The sequence below is a fragment of the Hypanus sabinus genome, chromosome 1, assembly GCF_030144855.1.
Source record: "Hypanus sabinus isolate sHypSab1 chromosome 1, sHypSab1.hap1, whole genome shotgun sequence".
Taxonomy (NCBI): Eukaryota; Metazoa; Chordata; class Chondrichthyes; order Myliobatiformes; family Dasyatidae; genus Hypanus; species Hypanus sabinus.
In genome coordinates, this window is record NC_082706.1 from 179717348 (window position 1) to 179733817 (window position 16470).

Genomic DNA, 16470 nt, shown 5'->3' on the forward strand with positions numbered 1-16470 from the left:
CTAAATGGTAGTAGTGAGAAGAGAGCATGATAAGGGTGTTAGGATCCCAGAAGATGGATGTTGCCTTCCTGACATAACATTCCATGTAGATGTGCTTAATGGTGGGGAGAGCTTTATCCGTGACTGTGTCCACTACTTTTGTAGGATTTTACGTTCAAGAGCATTGATGTTTCCACACAGGCTGTGATGCAGTCAGTCAATTTACTCCACACAAATCTGTTGAAGATTGTCTAAGTTTTAGGTATCATGCCAGATCTTCACAAACTTCTAAGGAAGTTCAAAAGCCAAAAATATGATCTTAAGAAAATAAGTAAATGAAACCATTCTGAATTATGACAAAACTACTAAAATCACTGTCTAAATGTTGTTGGTAGAATTTCAAGACAATTTTTCTTTTAACTGTAAAATTATCGGTTATTATTTGATAGTAATTTACTTTTTATATTTTACAGGGATGGCTCTGCTGACTTGTACTAAATCTCATGAAAGCAGTTGTGGGACATCTGAAATCAATATTTCTAAGTCATACAGGACAAGACAGGTACTTCCAATTAATAGATGACAACTTTTCATTGCGAATTAATACATCCAGAAAGTGATTCGGAGTTACTCATAGGATCCTAAGATTTGATAGGATTCTAAACTCCAGCAAATACAAGTCTGGAGCCATCAAACACTCTTCATATGTTAACCCTTTCATTCCTGGAATAATTCTCATGAACCTTCTCTGGATCCTTTCCAATGGCAGCACATCTTTTTTTTAGATACGGGGACCAAAATTGCTCACAATACTCCAAGTCCTCTCAAAACGAATGTGAACAATGCATTTGCTTTCCTTACCACTGACTCAACCTGGAAGTTACACTTCCTGTACAAGGTCTCCCAAATCCCTTTGAACTCTGATTTCTGAATTTTCTCCCCATTTAGAAAATAGTCTATATACTTTCCTCATGCTGTATTCCATCTGCCACTCCTTTGTCCCTTCTCCTAATCTAAGTCCTGCTGCAGGCACCCTGCTTCCTCAACACTACCTGCCCCTCCACCGACCTTCATATCATCTGCAAGCCTGGCATAAAGCCATCAATTTCATCATCCTAATCATTGACATATAACATGAAAAGAAGTGGGCCTAACACCAATTAGTTATTCAGCAGCCAATCAGAAAAGGTCCCCTTTATTCCCACTCTTTGCCTCCTGCCAGTCAGACTATTTTCTGTTCATGTTAGTATCTTTCCTGTAATACCATGGGCACATATCTTGTTAAGCAGTCTTGTGTGTGGCATCTTGTCAATGACTATCTGAAAATCCAAGTAAGCAACATCCTCTGACTCTCCTGCCCTCTATTTCCTCAAATAATTCCAATAGATTTGTCAGGTAAGATGTCCCCTTAAGGAAACCATGCGGATTTTGGCCCATTTTATCATGTGCCTCCATGTACCCTGAAAATTCATCCTTAAAAATAGACTTCAACATCTTACCAAGCATTGAAGTCATTCTTCTGAAAGAATGGAGTGTCATTTGTAAACTTACAGTCCTCTAGAACTGTTACAGAATCTAATGATTTTTAAAAGGTTACTACTTCAGCTACCTCTTTTAGAACCCTGGAGTGTAGCTCATCTGGTCTAGGTAACCTATCAACCTACAGACCTTTCAGCTTTCCAGCACTTTCTCTTCAGTAAGAGTGACTACACTCATTTCTGCCCTCTGACACTCTTGAATTTCTGGCATAATGTTATTGTCTTCCAAAGTGAAGAATGACACAAAATGCTTATTAAAGTTTTCCAATATTGCTTTGATCCCCATTATCCTCCAATGGACTAGTATCCTCTCTTGCCCCTATTTTGCTCCTTATTTATCTGAAAAAAACTTTATATTATTCAATAGCTTACCATCATATTTCTTTTTTTTCTCTCCTTATTGTTTTCAAGTTACCTTCTGTTGGTCAATCACAAGCTACTCTAAAAAGCCACCACTCTACAAATTCCTTCTCTTGGGATCCAGAACCTTCCAGAAGGTAAAAGTTGGCTCAATCACAATCTGCTCTAAAAAGCCACCTTGTAGCCATTCTATGAATCCCTTCTCGAGATTCTGAACCAACCTGATTTTCCCAATCTACCTGCACATTAAAATCCCCCATGACAATTGTGACATTGACCTTTTTCCATGCCTTTTCCATCCCCCATTGTAATTTGTATCCCACATCCTGGCTACTGTTCAAGGCCTGTATATTACTCGTGTCAGGGTATTTTTACCCTTGCAGTTTCTTAACTCTACCCTCAAGGATTAAACATCTTCCAATCCTATGTCACCTCATTCTAAGGATTTGATTTCACTTTTGACCAACAGTGCCTCCACACCCCCTCTGTCTACCTGCCTGTCCTTTCAATTTAATGTCTATCCTTTGATATTAAGCTCCTAAACATGATCTTCTTTCTGCCATGACGCAGTGATGCCCACAACATGTCGATCTCTAACTGCACCACAAGACCTTATGCAGACAGTCAAATATAACACCTTCAGTCCTGTATTCATCACGCTATCATCTGCCTGACTTCCCTCAGTCTCCCCACACACTGCATCTACTTCTATACCAACTGCCCCATTCTCAGCCCCATTGTTCTGGTTCCCATCCACTGCCAAATGAGTTTAAGCCCTCCCCAGCGGATCTGGCAAACCTGTCTACAAGGATATCGGTACCCCTTGTGTTCAGGTGTAACTCATCACTTTTGTACAGGTCATACCTCCCTGAGGAGGAGATCCCAATATCCCAAAATCTGAAACTCTGCCCCCTGCACCAGTTCCTCAGCCACACATTCATCTGACAAATCATCCTACTCTTACCCTCTCTGGCACGTGGCACGGGCAGCAACTCGGAGATTACTGCCCTGGACGTCCTGCTTTTCAGCTTTCTACCAAACTCCCTATATTCTCAGTTCAGGACCTCTTCCCTTTTCCTACCTAATGTCATCAGTACCAATATGTACCATGACTTCTCATTGCTCACCCTGCCTCTTTAGAATGCTGTGGACCCAATCTGAAATAGCCCAGACCCTGGCACCTGGGAGGTAAATCACTATCCAGACTTTATTTTCATGCCCACAGATCTGCTTTTCAAACTGTGGAATCCCCTCTCACTACTGCACTCTTCCTCTTCCCACTTCCTTCTGAGCCACAGAGCCACAGACCTGCTCTCTCTAGCTTCTGGTACATTTCGTTGTTTCCATTTCATGCGATAAATAAAGCTAATCTTTCTTTCAATGTGGATTATGAATATATCATCCACAACCAAAACTATCAAAACTCTTAATTTGTGCCCAGAATAAAATTTGACAGAATGCATAGTTTCCAGCTGAGTCTCTAATTTTTCCTTCAGATAGAGTAGACTGCATTGATTACAATTTTTTCGGTGCCAACAGTGCGCTACTATCTTTCCAAATCAGCTATTCTTTTCCGATTAACACCAGGAATTTTCTAACCTAGAATCATTCAGCTGAGCCTTATTATGTCTTTATCTATTGAACTGATTGATGGATGGATGGGAATCAGCAGCAAGGACATTGGCTTGCATTTCAGATTGATTTTGTGATACTGTTGCTATTTTCCCTTTTGCTGAGACCAGACATAACTACTCAGGAATTAAGCATATTCTTAGTCTTTACAGCTCTGTGAACAATAGTTACTCTAACCCTATTATCCAGTACTTGATCTGTAGCATTCTATATCTTAGCAAGTCAAATATTTATGCAAGTGGTTCTCAAGTGTGACCATACCTGCTTCTATTACCCACACAGTTTTTTTTTATTAAACAAAATATACTTTATTCAAAAATAAAATTATATACAATAACCATTCAAAGACTTTCAATTCTTTACAGTTGGTACCATTACTGTCTTTACATTTTCAAAGTTCAAAAGTTTTTTCCACCCACGTGGCACTTTGTTCTTTCATATTTACATTCCAGGGGTATACCCCCAACCCCCCCCCCCACCCATCAACTCCCATGGGAGAAGAACCCTAGACTTGTGGTGGCTGCACCGAGCCTGAGTGCGTCCCTCAGCACGTACTCCTGCAGCTGAGAGTGTGCCAGTCAGCAGCATTCCCCCAAGGACATCTCCATGTGCTGATAGACCATTAAGTTTCGGGCCGACCAAAGAGCATCTTTCACCGAGTTGATGACCTGCCAGCAGCACCAGATGTTGGTCTCGGTGTGCATCCCCGGGAACAGCCCATAGATCAGAGAGTCCTCTGTTACGCAGCTGCTGGGGATGAACCTCGACACTGCCCCTTCCATCCTCCTCCACACCTTCTCAGCGAACCCACAGTGTGCAAAGAGGTGGGTCACTGACTCCGACTCACTGCAGTCCTCCCGCGGGCAGAGGGGTGTGGAGATGACGTTCCAGGCGTACAGGAGGGATCGGACTGGGAAGGCCCTCCCACCGCCAGCCAGGCGAGGTCTTGGTGCCTGTTGGTGAGGTCTGGTGATGAGGCAATTTGCCAGGTGAAATGGACGGTCTGCTCAGGGAACCACCCCACTGTGTCCATCTGCTCCTTCTCCTGCAGTGCCTGCAGGACCTTACGTGCTGACCACTGCCTGATGGCCTGAAAGAACTTCTCTACGAAGGACAGGTATGTCGGCAATGACCAGTTGACAGGGGTGTTACATGGGAAAGGGGCCAGACCCATCCTTCATAGCCAGAACGACAGGTAGAACCTGGGCACGTAGTGGTACTTGGTGCCCACGTACCTGGGATCCACACACAACCTGATGCAGCCACACACAAAACTGGCCATCAGGGTGAGGACGACATTGGAAACGTTTTTGCCCCCATTGTCCAGGGACTTGTGCATGGTGCTCCGTCTGACCCGTTCCATCTTGGATCCCCAGACGAATTTGAAGACTGCTTGGGTGATTTCCGAGCTGAAGGAGCGGGGGACTGGCCACACCTGCGCTCAGTACAGCAGCCCTGAGAGCACCTCACACCTGATGACCAGGTTCTTGCCCGCTATCGATACGGAGCGTCCTCCCCACAGTCCCAGTTTCTGTTTCACCTTGGTAGTCCGTTCCTGCCAGTTCTTGTTGCACGCCTCGGCCCCTCCGAACCAGATTCCCAACACCTTCACGTGATCAGCCCTGATGGTGAAGGGGACACTGGACCAGTCGGGCCAGTTGCCGAAGAGCATGGCTTCACTCTTCGTGCGGTTGACCCTGGCCCCTGACACCTGCTCGAACTGTTCGCAGATGCTGATCGGCCTGCGAACTGACCTCAAATCAGAGCAGAAGACTGTGACGTCGTCCATGTACAGGGAGGTTTTGACTTGTGTCCCTCCGCTGCCAGGCAGCGTCACCCCTCTTATGCCCTCATCCCTCCTGATGGCTTCGGCAAAGGGTTCTATGCAGCACACTAACAAGACAGAGGGGGAGAGGGCAGCCCTGCCTGGTTCCAGACCTGATGGGGAAGCTGTCTGTTTCCCACCCGTTGACCTGGACTGCACAACAGATGTCCGTGTAGAGCAGTTTGATCCAATTCTGGATTCCCTCCCCAAATCCCATTTTGGAGAGTACATCCGCCATGTACGTGTGCAATACCCTGTCGAAGGCTTTCTCCTGGTCCAAGCTGACCAGGCAGGCGTCCACCCCCCTGTCCTGCACGTAGGCAATGGTGTCTGTGGTGAACTATGTGCCTGTCGGGACACGCCCCTGCTGACTGCTCCTGTGGCTCCTCCCACAGGCCCCTGTATAAAGGAGACCTGCGGCCTGACGCTCGGCCTCAGTCTCCAGGACCTTGTATGATAGACACTCACTCCTGGTTCCTTCTTCCAGTCAATAAAAGCCGATATCTCGCCTACGTCTCAGTGTGAGTTATTGATGGTGCATCAGTGTCCCTCAGCAGCGCGAGGCTGTCTGAGATCTTCCTGCCCGGTACAGCACAGGTTTGGTCCGGGTGGATCACCTGCTCCAGTGCAGACTTGACTCTGTTGGCGAGAGTCTTGGACAGGATCTTGTAGTCCACATTCAGGAGTGAGATGGCTTCCAATTCCTAATGTCTTCCGTCTCCCCCTTCTGTTTGTGGATGAGGGTGATGATGCCCTTCCTCATGGATTCGGACATGCTGCCCGCCAGGAGCGTAGCGTTGTTCACTTCCAGCGGGTCGGGGCCCATCCTGTTCCACAGAGCCGAATACAACCCGACCGGTAAGCCGTCGCTTCCAGGAGTCCTACCCGACTCAAAGGAACGGACGGAGCCAGTCAGCCCGTCCAGGGTCAGCGGCTGCTCCACACTCTCCCGTCACTTCCGGGAATCCTACCCGACTCAAAGGAATGGTCGGAGCCAGTCAGCCCATCCAGGGTCAGCGGCTGCTCCAGACTCTCTCGCTTGCCGTCGTCTAAGACCTGCGTGATAGACGACAGGAAGCTGCGGGAGGCTGTGGAGTCCGTGGCCTTTTCTCCGTATAGACCGGCACAGAAGGACCTGCAGATCCTCAGTATGTCTGCCTGCAAGGACGCGACTGAGCCGTCCTCTTCCCTAAGGTTGAGGATCACAGAGCTCCCACTGTGCACCTTTTGGAAGAGGAATCGTGAGCATGTCTCGTCCTGCTCCATGGTTCAGTCCCTCGATCGGAAGATGATCTTGGAGGACTCGGCGGCAAAGTGCTGGGCCTGCCGGCCCTTCACGTCCCGCAGTTTCTCCCTGACATCCACCCCCCTCAACTGCAACTTTGTCAGGAGTTTACGCAGTTCCCTCTGCCCCCGCCTTGCTCTCTGGGTGCCCTTGCGGATGAAGAACCTCTTGATGTTCTCCTTGGTGGCTTCCCACCAGTGAACCGGGGAATCAAAGAGGGCTTTCAAGGTTCTCCAACCTGTGTACTTCTCTAGTTCCTCCATGTTCTCTGGGGTCAGCAGCTTGACGTTCAGCTTCCACGTCCCCCTCCCTGCCTTCCGGTCCTCCCGCAGGTGACAGGTGGCTCGCAGGAGGCAGTGGTCGGAGAAGAACACCGGCGTGACGTCTGACCACGAGGGGCTCTGACAGGAAGAGGAAGTCGATCCGGGAACGGGCTGAGCCGTCCGATCGTGTCCAGGTGGCTTGCGGCTGAGCTCCCCCTGTGGGGCAGCCAAAGGCGTCGTGCAGCTTAGCTGTCTTCACCGTATCCATCAGGAGTCTGGAGGTACCGTCCAGCCTGCCGGATCGTCCAGCCACGTCTATGGTGCAGTTGAAGTCTCCGGACAGAACGACTGGCCGGGACGTCACCAGCAGCGGTGGGAGCCGCTCGCTCCGCACGGGGGAGGCGTACACGTTGACCAGCCGGAGCGGAGTGCCCCAGTATTTGACGTCTGCTACCAGGAGGCGCCTGGCAACCACCTCTTTGACTTGGGTGATTGCGAAGTTGCCTCCTCGTAGCAGAATCCCCAGGCCGGAAGCGCGATAGTCGTTACCCCCCGACCACACCGACAAACCCCGGGTCCACCAACGTGACCGCCTCGGGTAGTTGCGGAGGTGTGGCAGTCCGCTCTCCTGGAGGAAGGTCACGTCGGCCTTGACCGAGTCCAAGTACTGGAGCGTGCTGACGCATCGCCTGGTACTCTTCAGACTGCACACATTGACAGATGCCAGTGAATTCTCCGCCATTTAAAGTTCTTTATTTCAGCAGCACACTGTCCTTACCTTCGCAGTCCTGAGCCTTCATGCCTTTGTGAAGTCCTTCACCTTCTGTGGGCTCAGGAACTGCAGGTTATCCTCCCCTGGGTGTGGCAGTTCCTGTTCTGTGCCTGGGGGCTTGGTGTCTCCCAGGCCTGCTGCCCCTTCAGGTTGCGAAGCGCCAGACGTGGCTCTGCTCCGGGGTTCCCGGAGCTGGGGGTCTCTGGTGGTCTCCGCCTCCTGCGCTTGTCCTTGGGGGGTGGCCAGCAGACTTTCCCCACTCTCTCTCCTCCTCTTCGCTGGCTTTGTCCGCCGCTTCCTCTGCCGGGACAGCTGCTGGCCTCCCCCAACTCCTTCCTCATCTGAAGTGGCCAGGTTGCTGGGGGCTGTGTGGTCCCCTGCCCTCCTCTTCCCGCGCTCCTTCCGTTCCACCCTCTGTCGTTTGGCCGGAGCTTTTTGGGCCTTCTTTCATTTACCTACAACGCTCCAGCCGTCCTCCCCCTCGGCTCTCCCCTCCTCCATGGACTCCTCCTCCTTTTTCTGTGGCAGGTCCAGCAGGGTCTGCAAGGGGGAGGGGGCCCTCGGGGTGGCTGTGCCTTCTCCTCTGCTGGCGTCTTCCGTTGCTTCGGGCACTGCCTCTGCAGGGGTGACGGGTACATCCGGGGCCCTTCCAGTGCCAGCACCTGCCCTGGTCGCCTGTGCATAGGTGCCAGCATGTTTCAGACAGGTCCTGTACAGGTGGTCGGTACTTCCACAGAGATTGCAGGACTTGGCCTGCGTGCAGTCCTTGGTGAAGTGGCCCTCCACCTTGCAGTTCTTGCAGATTGTAGCTCTGCACTGGGCTGCGACGTGCCCCGCCTTGCCGCAGTTGCAGTTCACCCTGGGCTGCCCGGCGTAGACCAGGTAGCCTCGGTTCCCTCCGATGGCGAAGACCGAGGGTGGGCAGACGACGCTGCCATTGGAGTCGACCTTCAGCTTCACCTTCACCTGCCGTTTGCTGGTCCAGCACCCCAGGCTGTCCTTCACGTCCAGACAAGCTCCTACGCTCTCCACATACCGAGCGAGGAATGTAAGGACGTCGGCCACCGGCACGTAAGGGTTGAACATGTGCACGGTGACGGTCCGTTCCTGCTGGGCGGCAGCAAAGGGGGGCTGTGCTTGTAGCAGCGACAGCGGCGCCTCTCTCCCCTTCTCCTGGAACAGCTGGAGCAACTTCTGCCACCCTGCGGGTCGTCGGAAGGTGACATCGAAGAACCCAGCAAAGTCCTGGAAGCAGTAGATGTCGTCGATCATGAATCCACAACAGTCCATCAGACCTTCTGTGGGCCTAAGGGCCTGTATTGTGCTGTAGGTTTTCTATATTTCTAATATCTTTCCATATTCCAAGCTTTTCCTCCTTGCTGTCAGTAACACCACCAATTTTATGACAACTGCAAAATCACCAATCGTAGCTCCAGTTTTTTATCCAGGTTGTAATGTTAATGACAAACAGTAAGGGTTGCAGCTCCAAGCCTTACAGTTCATCTGCCAAAGCAGATGGACCTGTGGCTTGATGTCTTATCCAGGAGACTATGTCAATGGCAGCGCAGAACTCTCCCAGCATTGAAATGAAACTGAGTTTTTTTTAAATCCAAGCCTCAGAGTAGGACTTGAATCTATTACTATCTGACCCAGAAGTGACAATGCCATTCACTGACCCAAAGACAGCCCAGAAAACATGCGTCCTATTGAAGATTAAAATAATTATCTTAAAAAAAATGTGTAATATTTTCACATGGGGAAAAAAGTACTTACGTTCTCTTTATTGTGGTCTCATCTAAGGAGAGCATCATGTGGCTGCCTTAGGTAATCCAAGATTGGTACACTTTGAGGATAATAGCTAGCAATTCTTCTGTTGCATGGTGTTGGTACTATCAAGTTACAAATCTTTTATGAGAATCTTGTCCTGGGGGATTTCAGCATCCTGAAGCAATGGACATCACAGGCTAGTCGAAGAGGCTAAAGGAACCAACAAGCAGCACTTGGGAGTGTGAAATAAGCCTCTAAGTATTGAAGCTATTATTGCATTTTTTTAGATCAAACCATGTAAAACCAAAGCAATTCAGCTATTATGTTGTTGCTTAAACAATTTACTTTTAACCATTTTCCAAAATTCTTGTTTATTTTACCTAAAGAAAGAAATTGAACCATACAATTTCTAAATGACATCTACATGGTGAGCTTAACTTTCGATATGATTTTAATCCCTGTCTGCAGCTGGCCTATTTTGTTTTAATATTGTACTTTTAAGCTTGATTGAATCACAGCAGTTTACATGCAGAAAATTAGAGCAGCCTGGAACCTACTGTTATACCTGACAGAAATGATTCCAGGTCTGTTTTTCAGATGATTTAAAAACAAACCAAAAAAGAGAGGAGGAATCCCAAGGGTCCAGCGTTTGGTAGAGGCTTTCTGTTGATATTAAATAGGGGAAGCACATGGGCCGTCATCTGTTTTTACAAGTGGAAACTAGGCCTTCATGTGTTTGTACAAGTGAAAGGTGGTTTCAAATAACTAGCCCTTCGCCGGCTGGGAACAGCTATTCATTGTGGAGAAATAAAAAGCAACCACATAAACGTTGCTGAACTGAAGTCATTTATGTATTATTTGGGTTCTTGCTTGTACTCTCAAATCAAAACCACTGTTCCCTAAAATCCTTCCTAATTACTACAGACAATTGTTTCAGAGGGAAAATAAACACTTTGGTTTTATTGTTAGTTGAGCCTGTGATACTCCATTAATCATCAATTTAATGGCAGATAATCCTACGGGGAGAAAAATGAAGGTCTACTTTGTATGTTGCTTAATTATGTTGTTAGGCAACGACATAATGGCTGATTTGCTACAATCTCAATCAGACGGCAAAGGGTGAAAAACAATTTGAAGAAAAACTCAGATACTATATGCTGACTAGAAAAGTTGGCCGGAAATCACAGCACGTTATTGTTATGTTCTCCTGCAAAATGTAACAGGAAACTGAGGACTTAATGTACGTCGCATAACCTCCTCCTTGAGCCTGATGTGTGTGCCCAGGCATGCTCGGTGGCATCCTACAGCACGCAATGCATGCCTGGCCATTATTTTGGGGAGAGCAACATCCAGTGCTGCTGGCAGATCATCAACTCAGTGAAAGGTGCCCTTTGGTCAGCCCGAAACTTGATGGTCTTCCAGCACGTGGAGATGTCTGTGGGAGAATGCTGCCAACTGGCAGGGGTATGTGCTGAGGGACGCACTGAAACTTGGTACAGCTGCCACAAGAACTCGGTGGGGAAGGACCATGGTTTAGGGTCTTCTCCTGCGGGAGTGGGAGGGGTCGGGTGACAGAGAGTATACCTCTCAACAATAGTGTGTAAAGCTGAAACAACAGAGTGCCACGTGAGAGTCAAAAAGTGAGGAAATGTATAGAATACAGTGGAAACATCTGTAAAGGATTGAGAGTCATTGAATGGTTTATTGTACATAATTTTATTTTTGAATAAAGTATATTTTGTTATTTAAAAAACCAGTACAGAAGAAGGATTTTACAATGCTTGTGAGGATAGCTTCACCAGTAGTTCAAGGAGATCCCATGCCTGTGGAGTCCACCATCAGAACCTGCCTTGCGTTGGTTATCTCCTTAAGTAATGTTCCTACCTTCGTCTGCCCTGAGTGCTTTCAATCTTTTTTATAACTCTTAATCCTTTTAGTCTTCAGAACTTCACCTATTCACAGCTTGACCAACCAGTGCATATCCTGAATAAATTCTCATTAACCTTGCAACCAACACTCACAATCATCACTGCCTATTGTGAAGGCATTTAATTGTTTTTAATGGTACATTGTGGTTGAAAATAGTACATTATATTTGAAAGTTCGCTTCTGTGCTCTTCGTTTTTAAGACATATAAAACTCTTGTTTACAGTATTCTTTTACATTCCCAGATGTTGCCTGATTGAATCTGTGGCCCAGTGTTTCTTCTGTCTTACATTGAAAGATCAAAATATATATTAAAAAAATCATCAAATTAAATAGTAATATAGTAGCAATATTTAGTTTGTGGTGTGAAGTGTAATAAAGGTAAGCACATATGCACAAAAATAATAACTCAAGCTGTAAATCCAGTTAGAAAGACCAATTTACAGAATTCTGATTTATTGCATTTAAATTGCCTGCAACAGATGTTTCAATCAAAGTCTTCCCATCTAATAAATATATTATTGCTTTGTTCCCATGACATTATCAATGTTTTCTCAATTATGTAACAGAATTTTGCAAGTCATTAACTTTTGCTATCATACTGCTAAAGTGCTTTATTTTTATGTGCATTGGGTAATATTAATGAATTGCCACAGGACTTTTCAATCATTAATTTGTAATATAGGAATAAAAGTTTTCAGACTTTGCAGCTTTGCAATGTGATTACGTCCCTCTATAGTACTTAGTTTGAAGACAGGATTGAGGCTGATGGTACACGTTGAGGACTCCTTATCCGAAAAGCCAATCCAAAATCCAAAATTTGTTTGAGACGTCACACGACATCACAATTGGAAAATTCCACAAGACACTGGGATGCTCAAGTCTCTGTGCACCACGAACAGTTCTGAGAAGTGACCTCACATATGTAATGAACAGTATTTAATGAAAAATAGAAAAACGCTGATTAAAGTGAAAGATGAAGACCTTGATCGTGTATTGAAAGAATGGATTCATCAGCATTGGATTCATTAGTATGCTGATCATGAAACAAGCAGAGACCTATCACACCGAACTGAAAATTGAAGGTAATTGTGAATATTCAGCAGGCTGTGGGAAGGAGAACCTCAGGATTGTACACTGCATATGTCTGAGTCTGTGGCCTCCCTCAGTTAGAGATTGCCATGGGTATTGCATCCTAGCTGTCTAGGTATGCAAGCCTGGTTAGTATGATATGGAGAGCAGGCTGCTGGCCATGTAGCAGATTTCCCCTCTCCATGCATCTGAAGGAACAACAGAGACCGATACAGTTTGCTAGCAGCAGCATCACAGGAGTTGCCGGTTAGCTTTGAACTCAATGTAGGGTGGCCTTAGGGACTCCAGTTCCAGACTTTTCCCTCGGGGTTTATTCCTGAAGCCTTCCCCATGAGTGGGTTTAGCCGTAAGGCATGGAGGTTTGAAATCAGAATTTTCCTTCTCCTAGGTGAGCTACCAACCTGGCTGACAAGCCCCGTCTGCCCAAAGTGACTGGTTTTAAGGCACCAGTGACCCGCCTTTGCCCCTCCTTCTGTCAGTAGAAACAGTTCCATTGGGCTTAGTAGCTAAGCCACATGTGAACGCCAGGACCTGGACTTGGTTGTCAGAGACTTTTGGAGCCGCACACCATTGAGCATTTAATAGGTGGTGGGAGCTTGTCACCGTTACCATCCCCAGCTATAACAACCTTAAGGAACCACTGTATACATACTTTGATAATAAATGTACTTTGAATCTGTGAAATTTATGAAAAAGCACAGAACTACGTTGTTAAAAATGACTGCTGATCACAAAGCAGCAGAGAAATTCAATGAGCAAACACGAGGAAATCTGCAGATGCTGGAAATTCAAACAACACACATAAAATGCTGGTGGAACTCAACAGGCCAGGCAGCATCTATAGGGAGAAGCACTGTTGACGTTTTGGGCCGAGACCCTTGAAAGTTAGTCCTGATGGAGTACCTAGCACACATTCATTTTTTCATTATATCAATGATATGTAATAATTTTTACTGTTCAGTACTTACAAATGTAAGACAAAGATTGCCTGCCAGTAGCTCATAAATTCAATCAGAAATTATGGTGATCCGAAGATATCTCATTATATATTCCAAAATTTAAAAAAATTTCTGAAATCCAAAAGAATTGTGGCCCTAAGCATTTTGGATAAGGGATACTCAACTATTTAACAGGTTAAGTGGTGATTAAATATTGTCCTGTGATTAGGTGAATGTTCAATAGGTAGTTGGGCCTGTTCTGCCCTGTATCTCTCAATAAATAAGTAAATAAATGAATAAGATTTTAAAAATAGGAATTGCCACGTCATAAAGCCCTTCAATTCAACAAGATTGTGGCTGATCTACTCATATGGCACATCAGACATCCTTGGAACCAGTCATGAGAAGCTTTGTTGCATTCCCACTATAACAAAACTATCATTCTTTAGGAAAGGAGACCAAAATTCTGTATAGTACTCCAGGTGTGAACTTGTTGAAGCTCTATATAATTATCATAAGACTTCCTTACTCTTACACTCAAATCCTCTTGCAATAAAGGCTAATAAACTAATTGTCTCCCTAATTGCTTTTGAAGCCTCTTTGCGATCTTATCACCACTTACATTCACATTTAGTTTCATGTCATCAGCATACTTGGAAATGATACATTTGGTCTCCAGCCAAAATGTTGCTACATTTGTTTATTAATACTAATTTCCTTGAATTCCTTATTTGCACTGGAGCCTTGTGGAAGCCGTTTGTGTCTTATATGAAGAATGGAACAAATATTTGTCTCGCTGTGCTTTTTATTAGCTAAAAGAAATCTCACTGTCTGCTTTTATTCTTCTCTCACTAAAAAATATTGTATTTTCACTTTATCTGGATTTTTTTTTGCTTAATTCTAAAAAGCATCTTGTCCTTGGATTTCATGATTTACCTTAGATTTCATACTTTTAAATTATCTTACAATTCATTATTAGACCAATTTTTCTTTCTATAAGGAAAACAAGTATGTAAAGTTTCTTTAAATGCTACCTATTGCAAGCAAATGCTGTTGTACCACAACCTCTCTGTCTCTCATGGCTTCCAAAGCTGCCCTTCATATTTCACACCTTAATGATATGACATGGATCTCTGCAGCTAAATGCACTTGCTCTGTCGGTGAGAATTCAGTTAAGGTGTGGTAAGATTAGTTTCCTCCCTGTGATATACAGTGAAGTAATGGATTGTCAAAGCCTGCATTACATCTAACTCACTTCAACTATTTTATTTCCATTGAAGTTGACAGAAATAAAAATCAGGAACAAAGTGGTTGTTAACTTGTCTGTTAAACAGATGACAGCAAATTAATTCAAGAGATCCTGCAGACGCTAGAAATCCTGAGCAACACGCACACAAAATGGTGGAGAAACTCAGTTAGTCAGGCAGCATCAAAATTTGTTGAGTTCCTCCAACATTTTGTGTGTGTCGCCCAAGTTTAACACCATCTGCAGAATCTTTTGTATTAATTTGCTACCATCTGTTTTACACAACTACATAAAATGTACCCCAATAGTCTTGCCTCAAAGCAACATGCTCTCAGTGGCTACTTATTAAGTAATTCCGGTAACTAATGAAGTGGCCACTGACTGTATGTTCATGGTCTCCCGCTGCTGCAGCCCATCCACTTCAAGGTTCGACATTTTGTGTTTTCAAAGATTCTTCTATGCAACACTGTTGTGAGGCGTCGTCACTTGAGGTACTGTCACCCTTCTATCAGCTTGAACCTGTCCAGCCATTCTCCTCTGACCTCTCTCATTAATAAGGCATTTAAAGTTTGAATTTCTAGGATACGCACACTTCCTCAACTATCATTCCACAGTCAAAGACGCTTAATCAAATTTCTTCCCCATTCTGATGTTTAGTCTGAGCAGCAACTAATCCACTTGACTCAATGCAGAAGAGCACCTGTGTCCTTTAAAATACTCGGCCAATTATAATGGAACCTCATAGGTGTGATTGGTTACCAAAAATACATAAGTTACAAAAATTGGCCATATTGTTAACAGCTCTCCTAACCTATCTATAGATCTTTTTACTCTCCCTACTTTTCCACATTGTATCATCTGCCACCGTAGCTTCGGCACTTTCAGCCTGATCACTGAAATAAAATGTAAAAAGGTGCGGACAAGTAACAAAGCTGTGCCATACCATTTGTTCTTCTTTGGCAACTCAAAATAGTCCCTCTTATGCCTGGTCTCTGTTTCCTGTGAACCAGTCAATTTTCTACCTATGATGCTATGTTACTTCCTACAGCATCAGCTTATATGATGACAGATGGAGTTCAACCCAGATAAGTGTGAGGTGGTTCATTCTGGTAGGTCAAATATGATGGCAGAATATAGTATTAATGATAAGATTCTTGGCAATGTGGATCAGAGGGATCTTGGGGCCCTGAGTCCATAGGACACTCAAAGCTGCTGCGCAGCTTGACTGTGTGGTTAAGAAAGCATACGGTGCATTGGCCTTCATTGACAGTGGGATTGAGTTTAAGAGCCGAGAGGTAACGTTACAGCTATATAGGACCCTGGTCAGACCCCACTTGGAGTACTGAGCTCAGTTCTGATCACCTCACTACAGGAAGGATGTGGAAACTATAGAGAGGGTGCAGAGGAGATTTAAAAGGATGTTGCCTGGATTGGGGAGCATGCCTTATGAGAATAGGTTGAGTGAACTCGGCCTTTTCTCCTTGGAATGATGGAAGATGAGAGGTGACCTGATAGAGGTGTATAAGATGATGAGAGGCATTGATCATGTGGATAGTCAGAGGCTTTTTTCCCAGGGCAGAAATGGCTAACAATAGAGGGCACAGTTTTAAGGTGCTTGGAAGTTGGTACAGACGAGATGTCAGGGGTAAGTTTTTTACGCAGAGTGGTGAGTGCATGGAATGGGCTGTTGGCGATGGTGGTGGAGGCAGATACAATAGGGTCTTTTAAGAGGCTCTTGGATAGGTACGTGGAGCTTAGAAAAATAGAGGGCTATGGATAACCCTAGGTAATTTCTAAAGTAAGTACATATTCGGCACAGCATTGTGGGCCAAAGGGCCTGTACTGTA

The 16470-nt window shown here is 45.5% G+C and overlaps 1 protein-coding gene across 1 annotated transcript in view; it reads left to right on the forward strand.

Annotated features, from left to right (window-relative positions):
- Positions 1–460: 460 nt before the first annotated feature.
- sulf1 (sulfatase 1) overlaps positions 461–16470 on the forward strand; it is a 367408-nt gene continuing 351398 nt past the window's right edge. The window contains exon 1 of the mRNA XM_059982554.1: positions 461–541. The gene's annotated coding sequence lies outside the window, so the exon portion shown is untranslated. The remainder of the gene's footprint in view (positions 542–16470) is intronic.